This window comes from Humulus lupulus, chromosome 6 (assembly GCF_963169125.1).
Source record: "Humulus lupulus chromosome 6, drHumLupu1.1, whole genome shotgun sequence".
NCBI lineage: Eukaryota > Viridiplantae > Streptophyta > Magnoliopsida > Rosales > Cannabaceae > Humulus > Humulus lupulus.
This window is the reverse complement of record NC_084798.1, coordinates 213,987,142-214,004,251: the sequence shown is the minus strand read 5'-3', so window position 1 is coordinate 214,004,251 and position 17,110 is coordinate 213,987,142. Positions and strand designations below refer to the sequence as shown.

At 30.6% G+C, this 17,110-nt stretch overlaps 1 long non-coding RNA gene across 3 annotated transcripts; it reads right to left on the bottom strand.

Annotated features, from left to right (window-relative positions):
- Positions 1-5,532: 5,532 nt before the first annotated feature.
- LOC133783194 (uncharacterized) lies at positions 5,533-11,370 on the bottom strand. Of its 3 annotated transcripts, none has more exons than XR_009870817.1 (6): positions 11,285-11,370; positions 10,345-10,581; positions 10,139-10,238; positions 8,997-9,053; positions 5,974-6,016; positions 5,533-5,825 (listed from the first exon to the last, which is right to left on the bottom strand). It is a non-coding gene; the product is annotated as an uncharacterized LOC133783194 (long non-coding RNA). The 3 variants fall into 3 exon arrangements; XR_009870816.1 differs by having other exon boundaries at positions 5,533-5,819; XR_009870818.1 differs by lacking the exons at positions 5,533-5,825; positions 5,974-6,016 and adding an exon at positions 6,694-6,934.
- Between the last annotated feature and the right edge of the window lie 5,740 nt (positions 11,371-17,110).

Sequence of the window (17,110 nt, the reverse complement as noted above, 5' to 3'; positions counted from 1 at the left end):
CAATTCAAATACAATTACAAAATTAATTTATGGTTTAGACATACTTTACCTAAGTGAAAAATAATACTAAAAATAAAGAGATGCTGTACAATAAGATAGATAATTGTTCTTTTTAATTTCTTTGGTAAGAAACTAGGATAAGAAAGAAAAAAATGCCATATTAATTACTTGATTAATTCATCCAAACAATAATACAAATGTTTGGTTTGTGTTCACGTTATTCATAATACTTAGAGAGCATATCTATATGCTTACCTTTTAAGGAAGTAGTTTTTTTACATAAATTAAGTAAATGATTGTGTTTTTTGAAAAGTACAAAAAAACAAAACAAACATAATAAGACCAATACTATTTTATGTATACTAGACCACATGATATAATATTTGGGTCGTATAAATTTTATGATTATCTCACATTGTACTATTGAACTATTCTTAGTATTCTCAATAAAAGTTTTTATTTTTACTTTAACAAAATTACAAATACAATGGGAGACCATAGATCTCTTTTTATTGAATGCATGACATATAAAGATCCCTAAACAAGATTTGTTAATATATGAAACACTTACCACTAAACAAGATTTCTTTATACATCATTTTATAGATCAACCAATTTTTATCCACCAAGAAATCATTTTTAAATACTCAACATAAAATAATTATAAAAAAAAAAACACAAGTGAGTAAATAATTTATTCATTCATTATAAAAGAAAAATTATATTTTTATTTACATAATATTGAAACTATCATTAAAAAGTTATAATAAATTAGGATATATAAACCCAATTCAAAAATGACCACGTGAAAATAAAGAAAAGAAAAGAAAAGAAAATAGAAAATGACAACATGGATTGAGGAAGAGTTTATACAAGTGTAAATTAATCTATCGAATTAATATTTTTGTGACAAAAAATAAAAGTGAAATTACCCGATATACTATAATTTTGATAAACTTTTCAATTATACGGTTAAGTTTTTATTAGTTCAATTTTATTTAGCATTTTTTTCTGTTGTACGATTTTTTTACTATAAATTTTTTAATTATACGAATTTGATGAGTGCCGCTATTTGAGGGCAACATATCATGTTTGATCGATTCTAATAGTACTAAATTTAAATTTTGTCAAAATGTAAAAATTATATGTGATTGATTATAAAGATAAAATTACTTGGTATTAATATTAACCGATCAATAGTCGATATTAAATAATGATCAAGTCTTTAGTAAGCATGGGCTAGCTACTCCATTTATCTAATCTAATGAAATATATATTTATATTGGAAGAGGTATGTAAGTAGCTTGCTATATCACTTAAGTGACGATACTATTAGAGTTCAGTTTATGGTTAATTAGTTAGGCTTGGTTTGTTAGCATTCTTGGTTTAACCAATTCTGTTTCATTTTAGTTAGGTTTGTTATCATTGACTTAGACCTTTCTCAGCCTTTATTTAAGCTGATTTGGTCCCCTTGTTTATAAGACTTGATATACTTTTTGATTGAATAATAAGTCTTCTTACTCTAATATGGTATCAGTGACCATCTGACCTTTCTTTTCCTTTGTTTCCATGGCACGAACAAGAGCTACAGGTCGTCGAAGTACAAGCCCCGTTCCTCCTCTTCCGGAGCCCTCAACGGCTGCTACTGATTCTTCTCTTCCGAATCCTGATGCTCCTCCTCAAGAACCCCCAATTTCTAGGGTTCCGAGTTCTCCCATCCATGTCTCGAACCGTTTCTCTTCTTTCTCTGTTCTTGATCGACCTGCCCATGAAGATGGTAGTAGTCCCTACTTCTTGAGCACAGGAGATCACCTGGCACTGTTCTTGCCTCTCCTCCTCTCCTCTCACAGACAAGAATTTCCAACAATGGAGAAGGGATTTCAAGATTTCCATTCGGGCTAAAGAACAAGCTCCCTTTCCTCAACAGATCCAATGTATATGTGTCATGAACTTTTGTTTTATTATACAATATTATATCAAACTGAGCAATTTATAATTTACCATATATATTAATGCAACCTTATATAAATATAATATGTTTTCTTCTAATTAAATTTTAGAAAAAGCTACTAGTATTTGTATGATTGATCATTTGCATTCTTGGTATTTGTTGGTAGAAAAATTGGAAGTCGTGAGTGGTGTGATTTAGAAGCTCAACCATTGCCATTTTAATCTGGTTATACTTTTTGCCTATAAATTAGCTTCAAATGGTTCAAACCTGCTATTCTTCAGCCTTTTGTTGTAAAATCCTCTACTCAAATTATAAGCTAAATAACAATTGATCTACAAAGTAGTTTGAAAATATTAAAGTCGGAGTCTAGCACAGCAAGTAGGGGTATTAATTGGATCACATCCAATGTTTTTAGACCTATCTGATCCGATCTAATTATTCATTGGATGTTAGATTTTTATAACCGATCCAATGCAATTAACTTGTCTCAGCCGATCCGATCCAATTATCCATTGGATTGGATCGGTTTTCTCCATTGAATGTGTCCCCTTGCTTATGTATATGATCGGATCAGATCCATCCAATATTTTTGAGCATTTATTTAGTTTAATTTGTTCAAATAACTCATAATATTATAAATAGAAAGTGTAATTTGTTCAAAATGAACAAACCACTGCAACCTCAAATGCAAACTCATGAAACTCAATGTAATTAAAAAAAAAATAGCTTAAGCAACCTTCTATGCAAGTAAAACAACTTATAAAATTTTATTTCCAAATTAAGGTTGCACATGTTGCACGTTAGGTTTCAAATGATGCAATAGAGGTTGTTGATATTGTCATAAAGGTTCCAAAAGTTGAAACGAAGGTTGCAGAGGTTGCACACATTGCAACAAAAGTTGCATACCAATAGCAATAGTTACCTCAAATGGAAGATATTTTAAAAGAGATCGCAAAAAGGTTGCATAGGTTGCTTACTGAAAGCTACCCTAGATGGAAAAGGTTTTGAAAAATGTTGCATGGGTTGCATACGTTACAACCTCAAATGGAAGCACACGAGCCCATTGCAATCTTAAATAGTAGTCCATGCAACTTAATGCAACTCAAAACAACTTGTAAACTCATTTGGAAATTTCATTATAATGTAACTCATGCAACTTACTGCAACCTCAAATGCAAACTCAAAACATCCCAGACGATAACTCACTGCAATCTCAGATGCAAACCCATGAAACCTCTAGAAACATACAAACCAAATACAATTTCAAATGCAACCCACTGCAACCTTAAATGCAACCCCAATGCAACTTAAAACATTCTGAAGGAACCCACTGTAACTTCAAATGCAAGCCCATGCATGCAACCACTATAACCCCATGCAACTCATGGCAACATAAAAACTAATATTCTATTTTCATTGTTATACAAATCATGCAACATACTTTAATGCAACCTCAAATGCAACCCACCACAACCTCATGCAACCTAAAGCAACACATGGCAACACATGCAAGCCTATGCAATTCCAATGCAACTCAATGTAATTTTAAATGCAACCTAAAAGAACCCAACTCGTCTAACCCATTGTAACCTTAAATGCAAACCCAATGGAACCTAAAACAACCTTAAAGGCAAGTCCATGCATCCTTATACAACCTCAAAGGTTGCAGATATTGTGACAGAGGTTGAGAGGTTGCAACTCATGTTTCATAGGTTTTGCAAATGTGGCGAGAGAAGTTGCAAAAGTTTCAAAAGTAGTTGAAACAGAGGTTGCATACATTGCAACAACCCCATACAACCTTAATTCAACACGATGTTCCCAATCTAAAAAGTCACATACAACCCCGAACAACTCAATACAACCTAAAGTACCTAAAGCAACTTAAAGAACCTAATGTAACCTAAATAAACCCACTGCAACTCAAATAAGCTAAATTAACACATGCAAAATAATGCAACCCAATTCTTATGTCAAATACCACCTAATGCAACTTCATGCAAATTCAAAAGCAACCTAAATGCATTTTTGGAAAATTTAACAACCCATTTCAACCTCAAATGTTAGCCCATGTAACTAACTGCAACCCAATGCAAGACATGGAAACTTAAAAGAACTCATGAAAATTCATATGCAACTCAATGCAAACTATGACAACTTAAAAAAACTCATGCTAATTTCATTTGTATGCAACTCAAGCAACCTACTGCAATCTCAAACGAAAGCTTAATGCAATTTCATGCAATCTAAATCAACTTCAAAAAACTAATATTCTACTTTAATACTCATGCAACCCACTCCAACCTCAAATGCAACCTCTTTCATCCTTATGAAATTAATGCAACCTAAAATGCAAGCTCAATGCAACCTGAAATGCAAGTCCAATGCAACCTAAAGCAACTCACTGAAATATCACATGCAAGTAATTGCAATCTAAAAAACATTAAAGAACTCTTTTCCAAATTGCAAAATGCAACCCAATGCAACTATCATGCAATCCAATGCAACCCCATATATAGTATATGTGAACACCATTAATAGAGAAAAGCCATGTGAACTGTAACATATTATTCATACATAGTGCACTTTACTAGAGGAAAAGTAAAATTAATTTGGGTTCAAACATATGCATTTGCTCCCATCTCTCATTCTCTTTTGTCCTTGGATTTCACACTCTAATATATCTTGAAAAAGGGGAAAAATAAATATAAATTGTTGTACATATATATACATATGACAAAAGGAGTTCGTTGATGTTATACGAATAGAGTGAGTTCAAACTTTTCTTTATAATCTTATAGGGGCAACGAAAGTGGTAGGAGGGAGTGAAATTGTTTGTCTCTTATTATTATTATTATATATATATATATATAAAGGTGTTGAGAGAGTTGATAGAAAACTGGAGTTGGGAGGAAATGGAAAGAAAAATGAATTGGTAATTTATTTATACTTTGAAGTTGATTTGAGTTTTATATTTTTAGTTACAATACGAATGCCAAATCTTGAGATAGAGAGAGAGAAAGAGAGAGATAGAGTGTGTGAAAGATTATAAATATATATATCATCATTGCTAAATTCAAAGCTTGATTTGTTCTCATAACTCACTTCTGTAATTTAACTCTAAAAAAATAAAAATAAAAAGTAAAGAAATCACCTTCCGTTGTCATATATTACAATTTGATTTATGTAAAATATTTATTCGCATAATCTAAAAGATATATGGAGTTTTTATTACAACAAAACTAGATTTTCATCTCTTTCTTCACCAATATATATTAATTCCATCATCATAATCATTATTTATATATATATATATGTTTAAAAGTAATTAACTACCTGTAAATCATATATGACAAAAACCATAAATATATATGCTTTAATTTACTCTCTCTAGATGATCATGCATGCATTGCAAATGAAAAAAACAAAAAAATCATATAGTTTTGAGAAGTGATAAGAGAGACCGTCTTTTTGCATTAAAATCTTTTATTTATATAGTATTGAATTAAGTATTAGTTTACCGTATAAATGAATGATAAGTTTTATATATAGGTATTTATAAAAAAAATCCCTAAAAAAAAGCATTAGATCTTAAAAAATATCAATATCATCATATTAGGTAACTCGGTCCAAATACATATTTCACTTAAGTGAACCATCTTTCAAAAAGTAAAGTTTAGAGAATCAAAGTCATCATAATAAACTTCTAGCTAAAAGGTTTAGCTAAAATTTGAAAAAACTTTCATGTTTCACTTTAAAAGTGAACAACGAAATCTAAAGATATTTTGATGCTTTATTATTTGCACTAGATTTGAAAGCCTATTGCCGAGCCTAAAATGTGTGCCATGACCTTCCATTTGTTTCCATCTATCTGTGTCTTGGTCAGAAATGAAACAACAACAACAATATTAAAGCACTATTAATGTTAAAAGACATAAATATTATATTCATGAATGGTTTATACTACTTACGCAAGTCAACAAGATATTTTCCATTATAAAGAGTACAAGGAAAAGAAAATACACCTCAAGAGCCTAACTATATGAAGATGTATGGCATCACAACCAACTGCATTAGAACCCAAAATAAACATAATTAAATTACTTAGACATATATAAAAAACAAATAGTAGAGTAGTAAGCTTGTTTGACATCCAACGAGAAGTTCCACATGTTGGACAATTTTCCAACGTCTCTTTATCTTTTCTAAATAGACAATAATCATTTACACATGCATGAATCCTTTCATATCCTAACTTGAATGCTCGAAGAAATTTTCTCACTGAGTACATAGACTTGAGGAGCACATTATCAAAAGGTAGCATATCATGGAAAAGCCCTAGCATTTCATCAAAACATTTGTCCGACAATCCATTAGAAGTTTTAAGCTTATACAAAGCAACAATTGCAAATAACTTAGTGTATTTTGTGCACTGTGGATATAATGGAATTTCTGCATCTTCTAATTTTTTTGGTGAAATTGTCATCAGGGCCTTCTACATGTTCGTCAAAATCATAGTCATCAAGATTTGTAGCACTAAACACATTATAAGCATCAAAATAATTCATTTCGTCAATATCATCACTTCTAGATACTTCTTCCCCATGATGAAAACATATTTTGTAAGTTGGATCAATCCCATTTATGATCAAATGCTCATAAAGAATGCTGACATCTTGGTGACTTAAGTTTCGACACACTTTGCAGGGACACAATAATTTTTTTGAATAATTAGCCTTTCTCTATTGTCTCTACAAAACTCTTAGCGTCTTACTTATACTCATCTGAAGCTCTACAATTAAATGAAAAATATATACTCAAAATTATTAGAGAAAGGTATAACCTATCTATCTATGAATTTATTAACTTAATATTAACTAAGTCCTCGATTCTTATTACATGTTGAACTGTAACCAACTTTTATCAAACATGATGTCCAAAGTTGGTAATAAAAGCCTATATATCTTCCTTTTTGAAACCTTTCTTCTGTGAGAAGGGACAAGAAGAAAACTAACATATATAAAACAAGAAGTACAAAAGGCTATGCTATATGTGTATGCCAACACACAATACGTACATTCATACAAGTATATGTTATAATGAAACCAATCAAACAAACAAACACAATTCAATTATAGGATATCAAACACTGTTTTTGTTTAATTGTCAAATTTTTAATTAATTAAATAAAAAACTACTTATTTTTTTTAAGTGTTACCAATCAGCACCCAAATGTTATTATCTTTTTTTGCATGAAATGAAGTTGGAAAATGTAGATATTGGCTGTGAACGTGATATAAAAGAGGACATTATAAAGCCGGGGTAATTTGTTTGATGGTGGTGTGTTTGTTTGCAATAGAATGGAAGGGAGACGTCCCAATGCTCAACTAATTACTCGGGAAATGGGTTTTATTTCATATATTTTTTATTAAATAATTTATATTTTTAGTTTCTAATTATCAATTTAATTGGATGTTCAGTACGATTCTCGGTTTGAAAGAGTGGGATTGCAGAAGAAAATTATCACGACTGAATTCAATGACATGACATGAAAGGTTTGGTGATGAAAAAGGCAATTCGGCATTCTAATAATGAGATGGGATATAGGCCTCAAGTTCCGACTCTGAGACAAGTTTTGGAAAAAGGCCAATGGGAGGGAGAGTGTACTTCCAAATCCAAGAGTATTATGAGTACACCACCTCCTTGTGGTGTTGGGCACCACCGGTGCCCCTTAACAATTCTCGTATTCACCAAAACAAAATAATCTCAAACTAGTGGTTACAAGTTGTGTATACTTTTGACAAAGCAACAAATCCATTACAAAAGTCAATAAGTGTTTATTTAAGAAACTAACCCATGCCATTAATAGTCCCAATGAAAGAACTACAAAGACAGATTTTTTAGTAAATACTGACACTAAACAGTTACTTATTCTGATCTTTAGTACCACATATGGTTAAAACAGTCAACTATAGAATTAAATACCCTAACCATTGATAACATCAAAACTTAATATTATGTATAAATACATGAACTAGAGAGATCAAAAACCATCACTCTTTTCTCTCTGGTTTACTACATCTCCAATAATGGTCAGTAAGTAACATTCTTTCTTCTTCTGATAATAATAATTTATTCTGTATTTTCTTTTTCTCTTTGATTTAATTCTTAATAATTATGCAGGACCCCAGAAGCTGCTTAGTAGTTCTGGTATCATTAGGTATCACTTTGTCAAGCTGTTTTGGCACTACATATGGCCAAAACATACACAATGTGCTTGATTTTGGAGCCACTGGAAATGGCACCAATGATGACTTACAAGTATAATTAACTTTTCTATCCAACAATGTTCTAATTCAGGTAAATTATTGGTATTACACACATAATTGTATCAAATCTCATTAAGTAGTAAATTAATCCTCCAAGTCCTTTTGTTGAGATTTTTTAAAGTGCTTTTCAGTTAAATTTTCACTTAAAGAAGTCTCTTCTATACAAGGGCTTGTTCTATTAGATGCATAGTTTTTTATACAAGGGGGCCAAAATATAAGAAGTTTATATAAGGGGGCCAAATTCATAATTTTTGAAAAAAATGGGAATTATTTATAAAATGGGAAGAAGAAGAAGAAAAGGGGTGTCAGGTTGTCCTTGATGATTCAGATTCCAGCTTCCAGATGCAAAGTACGAGAGGAAGGGTCATTCAAAAAATGCAAAGTAGTGGTGGGAACAAAAGGAACAATTACGTAATAATTTGAAGAGTAATGATATGTGTACTCAAAATATGCACTCAAATATTATATATAGTGATATGTCACTAGCAACCAACCATCTGCCAATATCAATTCAAACAACACATAAGTTTTCTTCCTTATCTCCACAGCACACAAATTTCTCAGATCCTACTTCACTAAAACACACAAGTTCTCAACCTTCCGTTATCACCGCAGCACACAGTAACAATCCCAGAACCTACTACACTATGGATGAATATTTAAGATATTCAAACTCCTCTAACATTTGCATAGTATTAAAATAAAAGTTAGAGACATACCTCTTGCAAACTATTGCCACAAAAGTTTCTTTGAAGTTCGTCTCAACACATAAACACCTTTACAATGTAATAAGATATAATGAAAGTGAGTCAAATTTGAATTAAATAATTAAATAATAATGGAAAAAAGGAAAAATAAAATCTAACTAAGGTATGAATGGTAATAATAAAAGTTTATATACATTTTGTTTTTCCAATTGAAAGTTGATATAAATGTATGAATAATAGTGAGTCAATAAATATAAATTTAAATAATTAATTATCACATATCTTTCGATAGTGAGAGCATACTAGCTAGCAAGTGTACCCAACAATAATTAGAATGAAAGTGACCTTTTCTTTTTCTTCTGTCTAAATTCAATATGAGAGAGCTTAATTAAACTGCTAAATACAACATGTGATTACAAGAACTATATCATCACATGAATCATAAAAAAAAACTTTTGATATTCTATTTTGGATTAGACCTGACTTTTCTTCTCTTGAATATTAAATAACTATTCATGTAATACAGAAATATTAATAACTAGAGGACACAGTGATCATTTAATTTATTTACCATGAACCATAATATTTGTGATGAAGACCAAAAGGGGCAAGGATTTAGGATTCAGTGCATATAGTTTTCTTGGCAACCAAACAGGGGAAGCTATATTAAAACCAAAAAAAAAAAAAAAAACACATCCATTAATACTAACGAGGTAGCAGAAAACTCTCCATCTCCATCCTTGTCAAAAAGACAAAAAACTTCTTCAAACTCAACAATCTGTTCCTCACTTAGTACATCTGCCATGTTATTTCCCATGAAAACTTAATCAGGACACTCAACCTTTTAGAGAGAAAGACAGAGAGGACAGGGAGAGAAAGGGTAATAATAATAGTATATGTTATGATATTGTTGAGTATAGTGGTTTATACGATTGGTTTTAGGGGCTACTACCACAAACAAAATTAATTAAATCAATGATTTAATGCCTCTGAGCCTTCTGAAATTCTTTCAGAACCGACTGAAAATCATTAGCTAGCTTGGCATATGCAATTGTCTTGTCAGTTTGCAATTTATTAAAAAAAAAATCAAAATCAAATGAGAAAGAAGAGAGATTAAAGACTTTCCATGAATTAAAAATAATAATAAGACTTACTGTAATTTGATTATTATGTTGGTGATCGGCCTCACTGGCTTGACTGAGTTTGGATGAAGTCTCCTTCACCAATTGTGTGATATGGTTCCTCGTTTTGTGTCTGTTTTTTTTTAAAAAAAATAATAATTAGTAAAAATTGAGAAATCAGAAGATGATGATGATGATGAAGATGGTATAGATTAATAAAGAGGGAAGGGTTTGTTTACAGTTTTTCTCGAAGTTGAAGAATATCTTTGGGGGTGCCAAGGGAATTGACGAGGCGGAAGAAGGAAGAGACGGCGGTGTTGATTTGGAAAATCCCCGAAGCCAAAGCCTGAGATGAGATGGATGATCGTGGAGAGGATAATCAGAGGCGTACAACACTGATCGGAGAAGCCCGACGACTGATCGGAGGAGGCAATGATGACCTAGGTCGTATGGTCATCTAGAAATGTCACGTTTTGCTACAGTATAAGAAAAAGGCCAAATAGTTAAAAGGCCCAGTATTACTGGCTTTTCATTGTTTCTTGCTCATGTTCTATTTGTATTTATTTCAGTTTATGTCTTTGTTTAGCTACATTTTTCTTGCATACAGCACATGCACCTTATACTATAAGCAATAGCAAGATTAGCAACATAAAAAGTTGAGACAAATATGAGAAGACATTATTGTGGTACCCATCTCCCTAGTGTTCAAAAGGTAGAAAGATAGTATCACACCAAGCAGTTTTAAGCATCAAAGTCAAACACATGAAATATAGTTGAGGCATTTTATCAAACATATAAAGGGTATGAAAATCAACTCAAGCAAACCAGTAAACCATTATTGAATCTTTCGTTGTTAAAGATAATATAAACAAGGTTTATATATATAAATATACTTATACTACAAGTAATTTAAACGGGTCATATATATGAAATAAGTGTATAGTAATTTAAACGAACCAAGCAATCAACCAACCACTGCCAACTACAAGCTCAGTTTCTGCAATACAGTGCATGCTATCCAGAAATCTCTTCCCTTTACGGGTTGAATCCAATATGATACACCCTTCTTTCTCTCCCAACATATTTTCTAATAATAATTTTTAAGATTTTTTGTCCCAGTTCCAGTGCCAATTTTGTGTTATGACCACTTAATTAAACAAATAAAGAATAAGGGTGTACCAGCAAGGTGAGCGAGTACAGGGAGATTAAGGTGAGAATAGTCGAATGACCAGTTGTTGTTGTGGCCATCAGTGGACTTGAAGTAACAGGTTGAGTGGAATTTGGAGAAGTAGCAGAGTCCACAGCGGAGGTTGGCAACGAGATGGAGGTCCAGCCATAGCTGGGAGATCTCTCAGCTCTTGGAGTTGCTCATGGTTAGGACTCGGAGGAGATGAAGATGGAGGGGGCTGCGGCTGCGGTTGCCATTTGTGAGTGAGGATTTCATTATAACTTCTTAGATCTTGAAATTTCTGAGCCTCGCTTGCGTCGGTGAGAGACCATCAGTTTGTGGCGCATGTGGTCTCGAAGTCGGACGACAGCTTGACGGAGATCCGCCATAGATGGGTGAAGAAGATGCGTATTTGTCCTGTTGGGGAAGATGATGGGTGATGAGTTTCAGTGAGAAAAAGGGTATTATGGGAAGAGACACTAAAAAATTGGGCATAAATGAAAGAATTTTAAATATTGGTTAAAAATTGAAGGTGCCCTCTAAAAATGGGTATTCCAATTAATTTTTACTATTTTATTGTTGGCAAAATTAGGATTCCCGTGTGTTTAGTTTTAGGTTATTAGCCCATTTTTTAATAATAACACTTTGTTAAAAATGTCATTTTTTCAATGTGATATATACTCACAAGTGTTGTAGTGGTATCATTGTCATTTCATAAAAAAATTCCAAAGGGGTATTATATTTGTACCCAAAAAATATAAATAGGCACTTCATTAATGAAAAAAAATTAATTTTAACACTTTTTCTCAGTATTTTTTTTTCTATTCTTTAAATTCTTTTTATAAATAATGTATAATTTTTTAGAAAAAAAAACTCTTGTTTGTTATATTTTTTTGTTTAAAATTTTATTTTATTTAAATATTTAAAATATATTATATATATGTAATTTTTAGAATACAATAAACAAAAAAAATAGAAAAATATGAGCATAAGTTGATAAAAATATATGTTATATATTAATTTATAATAAAAATAGATTGTGTGAATCAAATTTTGAGGTGCAAATATAATCATTCAATATGAAAGAACAATGATATTTACACATCAATAATTAATATAGGCACTTTATATATTAAAAAGAATTGAAATAAATTATTTTTTTATAATTTATTCTTAAAAAAAATTTCTTAATTTTTTTAAATTCTTTAATTTTTCATTTCTTTCTTTCTTACATTACAAAATAATTTTCAAGATCAATTAAGCAACCTTGCACGTCCTTCAATACAAAAACGAGATTATTATACTAATTGCACTTTCTCACATTATTAAGTCAATTTTAATATCTGTTATAACAAAAAGTAAAGTTTACTACCGCTAACTGAAAATTACAACACATCATGTAACAACTATCGAGGCATTGAGAGAAAAAACACCACACATCATGTCATTCCCTTAACAATAAAGAGTCTTAAAGTTCCACCACCAAACGTGGGCAATGGATTATAATTCAGATTTCTAAAAGTCCTGTAAAGATTTCATGAGATATAACTTTATGATATATTATTCCACCACCAAACGTGGGCAATGAGACCAAACTCACTGTGCTTCCATGCCCGCTGCTGAGTTTGAGGAGATGTTAAACCATAATTACACTTTGAATTACTGTTAATTACATTTCCTTTTTCTGTTTTAGCTATAGTGGACATGTGTCCTGCTTTTGTCTCTTTATGTACGCTGTACTGGCCTTGTGCCTTATTAGAGCAATGTTATAATCCTAACTAAGCACTTGTTGTAATCTTAATCTTAATCTTATGCAAATAACTAATAATGAGTTTGACTCAGAGAGAAAACAGAGCAGCAATCGAAATGCTTTTATTTTGCATATAATATCTTTATTATTATTCCTTTAAACTAACTAACAAAATATAGCATCGTGGAATAATTTACATTATAAAATATCATCCTTGCAAAGTTAAAAACACATATAAACCTCAAGAGATTCACCAGGACTTGATAAGGATTCAGTAATCAAAGAGTAATCTCTAGATCTAGACATGAGTAAGTTTACATTTTACAAGACTAGTAGTCTTTTGTTCTCTGCAGACGATTTAAGTAATAAATTAGTTGCAATTATTAGAGCAATGTTAATATAACATAAATGATAAACCGATACGACTGAAACAAAAAAATTGTACTTGTTTTCATAGCTCATTCCCTAGGATTGACAGAGCAATATAAGTCTCTGAATCAAAAATCTTTGTTTAGTTGTGCTTTTGTATTTTTATTTTCATGCTCAAATTAGCGTCATAGGCAACTGTTGTGAAACAATAACCTCAACTTTAATCTGCACACAAACACATCAAACCAGAAACAAAAGAAACCAAGAACAGATAATTGAAAAATAATGAAAAGGAACACAACAGATTTGTTTCGAGGTTCAACCAAAGAGAAGCTTTGGTCACGTCCCCGTGAACTCCCTTTGAGCTCAGCCTCTTTCACTATCAATGGCACAAGTTACAATCACTAATAATTGTCAGTACACAACATTCCTCTGTTATAAGTCTTTGAAGTCCCTTAGCAACATTCCTCTCACCTTACAACTCAGCAACTGTCAATACATGTGTTACAGAAAAATAATTTCTAAAAAGTGCACATTTTAGTAGGTATTAGTATATATATATATATATATAAAGAACCTAAATAACTAATATAATGGTCTTGGAATCTTGAGTGATCCACTACGTGACTTGTGTTTGTGCCATCTAATTGGTTTATATGAGGTCTGACTCAACAACAAATTCCACTTGACAATTCATATAAACTAGAAGAAGAAAAAAAGCTTCTCAAAGATGCCTGCTCAAACTTTACTCTACAATCATCCTTTTTCAATCAATACTTAGTAATTTCAAGATGTTGAAACTTACTAAGTGTTAGAACTTTGGTTCCCATATCAGCTGGATTCTCTTTACTTGGGATTTTCTCTATTTTGATTCAATTGCTAAAGCTCACAAAAGTAATATGGGAATACTACTAAACCATATTAAAGCACTTTTAGAAGAGCTTTAGCAATGTAATTACTTTACTCTATTTTGATTCACTATCAATGGAAGGAATTGGTTTTAGCAATGTATTCAGATTCTATTGAAGAAAAAGCTACAACTGGTTGAAGTTGTGACTTCCAGCTCACACAATTACCAGTTACTAACTAAGAACACAAATGAAGTAGATGACTTTCTTGAATCTTTATCACCTGCAAAGTCAGCATCTACATAGCCTTCAACCTGAATTGTATCATATTTCTTCTTAAATCTTAAACCATAGTCAGTAGTCATAGCTATGCATCTTAGCATCCATTTTAGAGCTACCCAATTTGGCTTCCCTGGATCTCCCATGTACCTACTCAGAATGCTAGTTGAATAAGCCAAATCTGGTCTTGTACAAACCATGGAGTACATAACTGATCCTATAGCATTTTTGAGTATGGAATTTCTCCATTTCTTTCCTTTCACTTTCTGTTTTGGGACTTTGCTTTGCTGATATTTGAAACTGACTAGACAATGGTAGAGAAGCGCTCCTCTTATTACAAACTCGTCTATCAATTTATTCAGGTATTCACTTTGACCAAGGAACAGATCACTAGAACTTTTGTTTATTTTTATATTGACTCCCATAATTGTTTTAGCTACTTCATGGTCTTTCATATCAAACTCTGAGCTTAGAAAGAACTCTTTTAATTCTTGCAATCTTTTGTTTCTCTTTGCTATAAGTAAATACTATGCTTGAATAATATCAGACCCTTTATAATAAAGACATGTATCATGCATGCTTTTTCTAAATCCTTGTTTGGTGATGAAAGAGTCAAATTTCTTGTTCCACTGTCTTGGAGCTTCCTTTAAGCCATATAAAGACCTTTTCAGCAAACAAACTTGCTCATTTTCTTTATCAACTTCATAGCCTTCTAGTTGCTCCATGTATATAACTTCTTCTAATTCTCCATTTAAGAAGGTTGTAGTAACATCCATTTGTTCAAACTCTAAGTCAAACTGTGATACTACTAGAGCAAAAATTTCATTAAAGTCAACCTCTTCTTCCTGACTGAACCCCTTTGCTACTAATTTGGCTTTGAACCTTGGCAATTCCCCTTCCTTGATTCCTGGCTTTATCTTATAAATCTATTTACAGCTGATAACTCTCTTGTCTGTTGGTCTTTGAGTCAGTATCCAAGTTTCATTCATGACAAGTGAGCTCATCTCTTCTATTAATTGTTTAATCTATTTACAACCATAACTTTAACAGAATATTCTTATATTTAATGATAATTTGTAAATACTTAAACTTAAATAAAATAAAATAAATAGTTGAAAAAATATATGATATTTTTTAGATATTTTACAATAATAATTATTTAAAAATAATAAATAATTAAAAAAATTAAAATATGATATTTTTCAAATATTTTACAATGATAATTATTTTAAAATAATAAATAATTAAAAAAAATTAAAATATGATATTTTTGAGATGTTTTAAAATGATAATTATTTAAAAATAATAAAATCATACATTTTATAACTTAAATAAAATTTAATTAAACTTAAACTCACTTATTATAATAATATCATATTAAACATATAATATAATCTACTGTGAATTAGCAACAAATTATTTTTTTTAAAGAAAAACTAGCAAGAAACTTAAATTTAAAATCCACGTATAATATTTAATATTACATTAAACATATAATATATAATCTCTTGTTGTCACTCCCAAATTCAAAAACTAGAACAAACATAAACTTAAACAAAAATAAATAAATTATTTAATTAAAATAGGATATTTATTTCAAAATTTATATGACATTAATATAAATTTAATAAAAATAATTAATAAATTCTATAAATAAAACTAAGCAAACGTGCATATTGCACGTTGCTTGTATCTAGTATCTAAATAAATGTGAAAAAAATATTTATGATAATTCAAATAGATTTTGAATTTGAATTAATATTTATTCTTTAATTAATTTGATAAGATAAGTTATGACGTTTAGCTATTTTTGAATAAATAAATTATTAAATATTATTATAAGAAAAATTGGTTGTAACACATCCCTAAATATGGGGATGCTACTCGCCAACCACAGTTCAATGACTATGGTTGGTGCGTATACAACATGTAAAAGATCAAGATTGGATCTTGATATTTTTCTTTTATTTATTTTATAGTTTAAATTTTAAAATTTGAATTTAAGTAATTCTGTTATAAATCTATTAGGAATAGAGTTTCAAAATATATGTGAAATAAAAATGATTCTAGAGTGAGAAAATTCTTATCTTTTCAGAGAGAGAAAATATATCGTAATATTTCATATCCCTGAAATCTGTCTCAGACCTAATATTCCAAGATCTCATGTGTTGAGAATATCTTGTGAATCAAAAAATTTCCTACCATTACTTTATGTGCACACACGTCTTTAGGTGTAGAGATACATCTTGGAAAATCTTGGTCCGAGTATTTAAGGGACTGTTTTGGATTGGATGTTTGTAGGAGAAAAAAACATAGCAAAGATTCTTGATAGTTTTTCAACTGGTAAATCTTCATATATTTTATTTCTTTATCATTAATGTTTTGCATATTAATGGATCTGATTATTTACAGGTTGTTTAAATAATTTTTTTGAAATTTGTAGGCCTATCACCCCGTGTTTTCCGCTATGCATATGGTAAACTAGTTACCAACACATAACATAGCCTTGTTGCATTAGTTTCATCATGTCGCAACTCATTACTTGTCCTCATTGTTGCATTAGTTTGTAGCTTGTCATTGTCCTTTATGTT